We start from the raw sequence: 9,622 nt of genomic DNA, 5'->3' as shown, positions 1-9,622 counted from the left end.
TGTGGGGATATATATGGAAATACTTTTAGTTCAAACCATTAATTTTAAACTTTAATTTTCTGCTTCTAAACGTTTAATTACACTTGCTGGTGGAAATGTTTGATAGTGAAACCAGCATTAAAGTATTTCTCATGTATTCCAACCACGTTGATTTATGACACCTGGTGTTGTGGTAATAAAATAAAGTTCAGTTTAACACTACAGCAAACCTTACAGGAGTAAAACAACAGAACAACAGGACTATTAGTAAGACTTACACTGTACTATCCAATTAAAGGTGGGGTAGGTAAGTTTGAGAAACTGGCTCGAGATACACTTTTTGTTATATCCCATGGAATGCTCTTAACATCCCGATAGCAATGAATATCTGAAGTGCTTTGACAAAAAATCCATAAAAAAATGTCATCTGTGGAAGCCGTGGCGCTGTAAAAAGCACGACCAATCATCTGAGCCGGCCCGGCTAAAATAACTGGATGGCCTACCTGCCTGTCAGCCTTCCATCTGTGCACAAACTCATCTCGTGCCCTCATTGGTCATGTGCGCGTTCGTGTGTGTTGGAGGAGGGGCTCTGTAAGGAAGTGGAAGATTTTTTCCGGTTGTGTATTTTCAAATTCAAGCGCACTCGAGCTGGTTTCTCTAAAATTACCTACCCCACCTTTAAGGCAAACATGCAAAAAAAAAATCACAACCACATTCTGATTTAGTAGCGTTTGCTAGCTTTTACATGAGAGCAGGGCTCGGTAAAGTGTGTTACATGTACATGTATGTATGCTTCTTATTGTTGTGTACTTTTTTTCCATGGATAACTAATGAATCTGCTGAAATTGAAGAAATTGGCAGTGGTCATGTTTGGGAAACTATTTGTATTCATCATTCTTAGGAAAGCCAACTTCCAGAGAGGGAAAGTGGTATCTGCAACTACAATTAAATAAAGAACAAACATAATGAAGGATAAAATGTATCAATTCCAATACAATATAATTGGTTGTTGAAGAAAACATGCTGACCGTAAATTAAAAATTAAATAATCTTGCCAGACATTTTAGAAATTATAACTTTAAGCAACTTGAAAACTGCTTCTCGCTGTCAGTGACACTTTTCGTTTTTAGTTAACTTAAGCAAAAGCAAGTCACGGTTTATTGCTCCAGCGTGAATAATAGCATAAATGTAAATGTTAACACAATGACTCAGGGGACCATGATAAAAACATGATGGTACAATATATCCATCTTAAGTTGCTGTGGTGCTGCCGATAAGTGAAAAACGCCAAAATATGAATCAAAATCTAACAATGCCATTGACCCCTTTGCATCAAGAATAAACCCATCTTAATTTAGAACAAGGAATTTATTTCATCACATAATAACAGGAGAAATGAATCAAAGCATTTTAAATGTATCTGACTTTAGATATATAGTCAAAAAACAAAATGGAGGACTCTTGGCAGGGGCGCCGTAAGGGGGTGAAACTTTAGGACGATTCTAAGGGCCCGTGACTGACAGGGGCCCAAACTATTTTAAAACATTAAGAAAAAAATGTTTAAGTAACCATTGTGATATATTTTCATGGGGCCCAAAATCCCTGGTGGCGCCCCTGAGCCTTGGTACGCAATCTTTTGAACGTGAGCGTCTCAAATGTCATCTTACTTCAGGCTATCAAGCGTTATAGAGTGAAGCACGATGTGCTAGCAGTGTAATATGTATTGTTGGATAAAACCCTATTTTCTGAAACATGCCTGTCACAGCAGCTTATAGGGAAATTGCTTGGTCTGTCACACACACACACACACACACACACACACACACACACACACACACACACACACACACACACACACACACACACACACACCCCCACAGACACACACACACACACACACACACACACACACACACACACACACACACACACACACACATGCACTAGCCCTGTAAGCTTTGAGTGAGTGCTGTCCAGGGTTCTGAGAGTTAAGCTCTCTTGGCGTTTGCTGTATCAAAGAGGCTGCCACTGGCTATGGTGCTGTAGTGGCAAGGTGTGTGTGTGTGTGTGTGTGTGTGTGTGTGTGTGTGTGTGTGTGTGTGTGTGTGTGTGTGTGTGTGTGTGTGTGTGTGTGTGTGTGTGTGTGTGTGTGTGTGTGTGTGTGTGTGTGTGTGTGTGTGTGTGTGTGTGTGTGTGTGTGTGTGTGTGTGTGTGTGTGTGTGTGTGTGTCTGTGTCTGTGTGTGTGTGTGTGTGTGTGTGTGTGTGTGTGTTTGTATTGCAGCTTTTTTTAAATGTATGTTTTGCACATAAAAGCGTTGTTACAGCATGAAGTGAAGAAGCATTAACAATAATAAAAGGCTATTCAGAAAGTAGATAGGCTAAATAACCTCAGCACGTTTGATTGACAGATGGCTAATGTTCACTTGCCACTTTGTTAGATACTTAGCTTGTGTTTTATTTTTATTTTTAGATATATCTTTGTGTCTCCGCTAGTTTGCTTGTTAGATAGATAGCTTACGCTCGCTAGCTTCATAGCTAACGTTCGATAGCACACACAGGTAATTGAACTCCGACTCTAGGTTCATTATTTCACATACTGAAACAGGGTTATTGCATACAATTGTAAAAGTTTCAGTACGACCAATCACACACAGTCTCACTCAAACACATTCAGACTAAAAAGAGAGTAATTTCTCAAGAATGAGGATTTTTAATAAAGCTACTTGACGAGAGAATGAAACAAAACATAGGCCCCATAAAAGAAATATGATTATGTCCTTTTAATTGGTTCTATTCTCTTCATGTACATACACCAGTGGCGAACCGTCAGGGCCTTCAAGGTAGAATATCCTTCAACCAAGGTATTCTACATCCTTGATAGAATGCCCTGGCCGTTGCACTGAATGAGAGCGTACATTTGGACTGACAGTTTGATCAACCAATCATATATTGATTTGTAGCCAATGGGCGTGTTCTTTCAGAGTTTCCCTCGGTTCCAGGGTGCTCTAGAAGGCCCGCTAGTTAACTGGCTCGAGACAGAGAATCTAGATCAGGGGTCGGCAAACCCTGGCACGCGTGCCAGCATTGGCACGCGGCACCGTAACCAGTGGCACACTAGGAATAAGTGGAATAAGTATGCAAAAATATTTAAATACATTTTCGGATCCTGAACGCGAGACCGCCGCCAGAGCCCGTCTCCCCGTTACCTGCAGAAGGAAGCCATGCACGCAACGCAGCCCCGCTCTCTTTAACTCCAGGTGACTTTCTGCTGCTTTCCTCCGTGGTGCAGTGCTGATCGTTTCACCACGGAGGAAAGCACTTCACAAATTGCAGTACCCATAAGGAGCTGTACAAATGCTGCAGTTTTTGCGTGGCTGTGTTTATTTAGTTGAAAGCCCAGTGGCGATCTGCTCATCTCTCATCTAAATAATATGCTACAAAGGGGCGTACTGGTGTGTTGAACTTTCCTGTCGGCTCCCAGACCGTAGTCGAGGAGGGCAGAAGCAACAAGCTTCAGGTTCAATGACCCACTTTAGCTTAAATGACTGGAGAGAGGCGAGCTCTTCTTGGGAGGCCGTTGCATTTATTTAGCTGTTCTTCTGTTTCACAAAATACATCACAGACCTCGGTTTTTCTGGTTCTTCGTTTCACTTCCAGAAACATACACACGTTCCCTCACTGTCGCTCTACCACCCACAAACTCACATGCACAAGCCGCACCCCTCTCTCTCTCTCTTAAAGGGACAGCGATCTCATCTCACTCTGCATGACCCTAATATCATAACATGTGTGCTCTGGAGAATCACAGAACGGACGATCGTCTTTATTATTATGCCGTTTAAACCAATTATTTAAATGTGTTTGTTAAATTCGGCATCATGTAAGTTGCGCTGACAGGTCCACACACTGCTTCCCCGCAGCGAGGCTCCCCCGCCCTCCTGCTGATAGTTGACGAGCGTCAAGCTCCTCAACCCCCCCCCACCCCCGCCCGTTGATAATTCTTGATCGTTGGCACGCTGATAACATTTTTTTTTAAAATGGCACTTCATATCAAAAAGGTTGCCGACCCCTGATCGAGATGAATGAGATGAAGCAATTCAAGCCGTTTTATGGTTTTTAACGTTGAAATAACAAGCACAACAGGTGAAGATGAAGTTGTTGCGGAATTGTTGTGAGTACCCTTTTCAAGACGACAATTCAGTGAAAAGACGGACATTATAATTCCGCGGGGAGGGGGGGGGGAGGCGGCGGGGTGTGTGTCTACAGAAGGTCCAGTTGTGATAGACACGGTTCATGCACTCACAATCCCCAACATTAGTCTTCTGTTTGAAAGGCACACAAGCTAAAAGACAGGCATGTGGTGGAGAGTGATAAAGACCAGATGTCCTCTAACTCCATGACCCTTTGCATCTCTTGCCTTTCATCTGGCCTTCCCAATCCCACCGACCCCTCTCCATCATCCTGAATACGCTTCACTCAGGTGTTTGACAGCAAATCAGGATAAATGGGAGACCTGGACTGTCCGTTCACTTTCCTGTGGCCTCCTATAGAAATCAGCAGCTTGGAGAAATGAAAGATTGCACATCTGAATAATGCAGCAGGCTAGAGAGAGAGATGCAACCAACTTGGAGACAGATAGAGAGATGATTGACAGAGGAAGGAGGACGATGGAAACAAAGCAGAAGGCAGAGTAAGTGAGTTGAAAACAGGGTTAGAGAGTAGGAGTGAAAGTAAGAACAGAGAGGTAAACAGACAAAAGAGGATGGAAATAGAGATAAGACAGATAGTGGAAAAGGAGTATGGCAGGTGGAGGAAAGGCGGGATCACAGAATTGAAATGGTGTGTAAAGACGGAAGATAATGGAAGGAATTGGACTCAAAAGTAAGAGTTATAGTGGAAGTGAAAACAAATATGGATGGTATGTAGGAGGCAACAACTCCGTTCCACTTTTTGCAACAAGACTTTAAAGGAGAGAAGGAACAGAGGACAACATTGTTATTCCCTTCTTCTGCCTGCCATGTTCTCTTCTCTTCTCATCGTAGCGTGTTGTCATTCTTGATGTGCTTTGCTTTTTTGCGGTTTGTGGCAGTTTGTGGCTTTCATATCAAACCTATTTCAATACCCGGCGTTTCTTTTGCATCGCTGACTCCACATCTCTCCTCTCTCTGTCTCAGTGCTTCTTCTCTGTCAGTGCGTTCCTGCTTCTCACACGCACCCTTTTGTCTGGCAGCTGCACCGTAGTGGCTAAAAATTATGGACCTCTATTGATTTATTGTGTCTGCACTGACACTGACTGTCTAAGCACTGTTTTGATGAACTCTGTCTGCGACAAAGAGGGAAAGAAAAAGACAAACAGCGTGACTGTGTCTAAGATGTGCTATACATGTGAACGAATGTGTGTGCTTCTTGTTTGTTTGGATTGGCCTGTCACATTTCATCTGGTGTGTCGATAAAACAAACCAAACACAGTGTTGGGTTGAAGACATAAAAGCATTTCAAGTTGTCTCCTGGACAAAAAAGGAGTACAGAGAAGTAGCACAGTTCTGGCCTTGGCGTTACAGGCACTTACAAAATGTTTTTAAGTTTAAAGGGGCCATATTGTGCTTTTTGGGGGTTTCCCTTTCCTGTAGTGTGGTATATAGGTTTGTGTGCATGTAAATGGTCTCCAAAGCCAACAATTCCAAAGTGTCTCTCCCACACACTTCCCCCCCTGCCTGAAACGCCTCCATTGGACTCATTTGTTTACTTCCGGAACATAATGACATCACTATTGAACACTTGTGCTTCAATTGGCTGGCGCTCCAAAACATTGTACGTGATAGGCTAAGGGGCGGGACATCTCAAAACGGTTGACCAATCACAACAGAGCTGGCTAGTTAACCAATCAGAGCAGACAGGGCTCTGGTTTCAGACAGAGGGTGAAAAAAGGTGCTGCAGCACAGGCAGTATGAGAACAATAAAGAGCTTTTTGAACATTGTAAACACAAAATACAAATATGAACCTATAAATGACCATAATAGGACCCCTTTAACCCTTCTATTAAGTTATTATGACTTTGGTTGCTTCTTAATATTTATCAACCCTGTCAGAGACTCTATGACTCAGCCTATCATAACAACCGGCTGTCCAACAACATAATCTCTGACCCAGACCATGTTCTGAACAGTGAATATGAACTGCTACCATCTAATCGGAGATACAGGGTCCCACCATTCAATAAAGTCAGACTGAAGCATCCTTTGTGCATCAGTCAATCCTCACAGTAAACACAGAGCTAAATCCCAGATCAAATGCACGCTGAAGGCTCTTTGAGCAGCTTTTCTCTCACTGATTGTGCTGTTATGTTAAATGTTTGTTGTTTGTGTTTCATGTATTTGTGTCTGGATATTTGTCTTTTGATGTTGGACATGGAGCTGCTGTGACGCAAGTCAAATTTCAGACTTTATCTGACAAATATGGCATCGTATCGTATCTAGGAAAATATACATGCTTTTTTTTAACTGCATTGTATACTTGTAAATGTGTCTTACTATTTTACCCTGTGTATTATGAGGAGTTAGACATAATCTATAAAGATAATTACGACATTGTTTATTGAATAATTACAAGAGTCAATGTATGTTACATTACATGTCATTTGTTACACGCTTTTATCCAAGTGACTTACATACATTTGGTACTTTGGACAATCAGGAGCAATTTGGGGTTAAGTGTCTCAGGGACACAACGACATGCTGACAGCAGTGGGACTTGAACTTGCCATCCCCTGATTCGAAGTCCAGCACACTACCCACTGAGCCACAGCCTCCCTCCCTCTTACCTGAACAACAGATGGTAAATTATTTTCATGAATACATTTTTAAAAGGAAGGAAATAAAAGTGTTGCGTCTGGACCAAATATTTCATTCTGATTCTGTTGTGTTACTGTCAGCTTTCTTTTTTATGTTTTTTAATATTCAATTTTCTTCTTGACAACTATTTCTAGAAGTCTGACAGTCTTCTTACAGTTTTTCAGTGTCCTGTTTATATCTTGCCTTTCTCAAAATTAAGATAAAAATATTTGATGTTTATGCTAAAATTGGAGAAAAGAGAGACGGAGAAAGACCAGGGGGGATGTAGATTGAGGGGACATCACGCTGAATAATGCAAAAACAGACACAGTGGGCTACTTGTTGTCATTATTTATATATTGACGTATCTTCTTGTGGAACAGTGCATCAATTTCTCTTCTCAGGCAATTACTTTTAATTGGATAACCTTTTCGTTTGCTGGAGAGCACTATTTTTAACTTAGAAAACGCAAGGTGTTGAAGCGCCATGCTTTCCCTCAGGAATATCTTCGCTGCACAGACTGAAGAAGGGAGTCTCTGTTAATATGGAAAGGAGATGCAAAAAGTGGGAGGGAGACAGGGAGAGGCACCCACATCAAACAGATGGAAATTCCTTGTTTAGGGTGATTTCATTTGAAAAAAATGGGAGTAGAATAAAGTTTTGAAAGAACAAGATAGCGAAAACACATTCTTAATACATATGGAACAACTCGTGAAAGTCAGAATTCAGATAGCAGGAAAGTTTTATGAGTAATGATAAGCAGTGATATTGTTTGGTATTTCTTACCTTGAAGGTCTGACATTGAAGAGAGACGCCATTGTTTTTAAAAATTCTTTAATGGATGTTTTGGTACGAATAGGAAATTAAATGTTTGTAAAATAATGCACTTTGGGGTAACAGACCCAAAACGTTGCCACATTTTATTTTATTTCACGTCACTTTTAATGAATATTGGTCTGGATATAGGCCTTCTCTAAGTATTACATAACATCACAATTGTTACCACATCTCCTTCTTCTGGGCAGAGACAATATGTTTAACTTTAGCATGAATATCCAAAAAACACAACTCTGACATTGGATGTAATGGATAACCGAGCTGTAGGTTGATACATACCATATCTGTTTCTGTGAGGAGAATCAAGGGGGACAGATAGAGGCAGGCTGGGCCAAGGACATGTCCAACACTCTGTAAGAAACATTGGAGGATGTCATTTGCTATTCTCCATGCATGAGTTGAATTTGACTGTTTTGTCGATTTGTATGCGTTTGCTGCCATAGACCTTCAGAAAAGCTAACACATCTGATTCAAGACAGCTAGCTTATAGTTTGAAGATTATTTAAATTATTGCATTTTAATACTGCTACTACTACTACTACTACTACTACTACTACTACTATTACTACAACTAGTACTACTACTACTTCTACTATTACTACTACTACTACTACTACTACTACTACTACTACTACTACTTCTACTACTACTACTACTGCTACTACTACTACTACTACTACTACTACTTCTACTACTACTACTACTTCTACTACTACTACTACTGCTACTACTACTACTACTACTACTACTACTACTTCTACTACTACTACTACTACTACTAGTACTACTACTACTACTACTACTGCTACTACTACTACTACTACTACTACTTCTACTACTACTACTACTACTACTTCTACTACTACTACTACTTCTACTACTACTACTACTACTACTTTACTAATGGTTAGGTACATCTACAGAGGCCCTATTAAGCTTTTTGGGGATTTTATACTTGAGGTTATATTGGCTAACGCTCCAACGCATTGTACATGATGGGCAGGACATTTCAAAGCAGTTGACCAATCACAACATAGCCATTTTGAACATTAAAGCATGTACACATGTATCAGTATAGGCAAACAATACAAATATGAACCTGAAAACAAGCATAATAGGCCCTCTTTAATTACAAAAGTACAGTTTGCACATCACTGTTCAAGGTCAACTCCAAATCAATAAACCAAGAAGTTGCTGTTATTGCTGCAGACATTTAGTTTTCTCCAAAGGCACCTACACTTCAAGGTTGGAGATATTTGTACAACCTTACCTGTCAAAGCATCACAACTGATAGAAAACAAAGAGATCACATGAACTTCAAAATGTGGAAACGAATGAATAGAGGGGAACATGTGAAGCAGTGCAGATTACAACGTGCATTTACAAAAGATATATTGCAGGTAGAGTAACCTTATGTTAAACACTTATTTAGACTGGCAGTTTGCCACTAAGCACTGCAGGAAACACACTCAAAGAAAATACAAATGCTGGTATGTATCGGGAAACCCCACAAGTAGTTGACAAGGCGTGGAATCAAAAGGAAAGGGCTACAAATAACACTAAGCTGCTGTGATCTTGTTCTCTGGATTGCCTTCGGTGGGTTTCCAGGATTATAATATTTTCTGCAGCCCTCTCCAAACTGTAAATGCTTTTTTTGTGTATTATTTTGACACAGCAATGAAAACTGTTACATATACATTGTAGGAGCCACATGTAAGTTTATTTTTGTTTTGATTTATTTGGAACCTTTATTAATGCATTTTTCTGTTTCACTAAGAGATGTGCTTTGCTCTGGTGAAGGGGGCGGGGCTAAGGCTTTAAGTTGGAGTTGCGGTGTGTGACGGGAGAGCAGCAGGCAGCAGCAATACCGTAATTGACACGCAGATGCAACCTTATACTTAGCAAAAGACAGATTATTAGGATCTGCTGTTTAAGTTTATGTTAAATAATGTTTTCGTATTTTGTTTATGTTTG

This window comes from Notothenia rossii (assembly GCF_949606895.1).
Source record: "Notothenia rossii genome assembly, chromosome: 4".
NCBI classification, from domain to species: Eukaryota; Metazoa; Chordata; class Actinopteri; order Perciformes; family Nototheniidae; genus Notothenia; species Notothenia rossii.
Note: the sequence above shows the minus strand (reverse complement) of the source record.